This window comes from Chrysochloris asiatica, unplaced genomic scaffold, assembly GCF_000296735.1.
Source record: "Chrysochloris asiatica unplaced genomic scaffold, ChrAsi1.0 scaffold00322, whole genome shotgun sequence".
NCBI lineage: Eukaryota > Metazoa > Chordata > Mammalia > Afrosoricida > Chrysochloridae > Chrysochloris > Chrysochloris asiatica.
The window spans coordinates 411,774-413,169 of record NW_006408840.1 but is presented as its reverse complement, the minus strand read 5'-3'; positions in this window follow the sequence as shown (position 1 = coordinate 413,169).

Genomic DNA, 1,396 nt, shown 5'->3' with positions numbered 1-1,396 from the left:
TATAAGTATGGATTAATTGCTGCCATTATGTTTGTTTTTTGTGGTGTTGCTGATTTCTTTGTTCTGTTTGTCTTCCTTTTGAGTTCATTATTTTTTTGTTCTTTCTTGTGAGTTTCCTCATAGTTTTAATGTTTCCATGTTCTTCTTGGATTTTCATTCTCTTGGTATGTTTGTGAAGTGTTAATTTACTTTGAGGTTACTTTGTATTCCATTACTTTCCCCCTCCGTTTAGTGCAGTCTATTTTATCCTATAATCTACCTGGCTGATTCACCATCTGGATCTCTGTTCCTATCTGCTTATTTTCTTTTACATTGTAATTGTTTTGATCATAGTCTGACCACCCAGATTCTCTAAGTTTGTTATTATACTTTTTCTGTTCTTAACTCTTCCTTCTGTCAAGTATATGCTTGTCTGTTACACAGTCAATCCCTGCCTCCATTTTAACTGACAATACTGAGCTTCTTCATCCTCTTTCCATACATGTGTTGTCAATTTGATTCCTGTTTATAACATACATTGAGGCCCATGTGTATAGTTGCCTTTTATGTTGTTTAAAAGATATTTGCAATGAATAAGTCAATGGTCTTGCAGAATTCTATCATGCAATCTCCAGCTTTATTTCTATCACTAAGGCCACATTTTCCAATTACTGATCCTTCTGCTTTGTTTTAAACTTTTGCATTCCAATCTTCAGTAAATATCAATGCATCTTGATTGTGTATTTGATCAATTTGAGAATGCAGAATTGATAGAATTCTTCAATTTCACCATCACTGGTTTTAATGTTTGATGCATAAATATGAATAAAATGGGCATTAACTGGTCTTCCTTGTAAGGCATATAGATATTTTCCTATCTCGTGTGGGACCTTACTGGTCTTTGAAATATAGGTTGCCTAACTTCCAAAATCACAGAAATATGCAAACCACCACAGTATGGCAAACTTATAGATGATTGGTGGATATTATAGATTATATAAAATATATTGCATTATGAATCCCTGGTGTCATAGCGTGCTATGCCTTGGACTGTTAACCAGTTCAATCCACTGACCACACTCTGTTGGAGAATGATGAAGAATTCTGATCTTGTAGATATTATAGCTTCTGAAATTCTATACAGTGCTCCTGAGTTGGAACCAACTAGAAAACACACAACAATAGCATGTTATGTTATGTATATACATGTTGCCCTTCCAACAAATTGGTTTTGACTCATAGCAATCCTGTGCAGTGTTTCCAAGGCTGCTGAGTGTGAACTCTGGGTCTTGTGTTTCAAATCAACCTCTTTGCCCAATGCTTTTTCCTACAGTACCACACCAGGACTTCCACAAATACACATATATACATATATATAAGGAGCAATGGTTCAGTAATGGATTATGAGCTGGGCTAC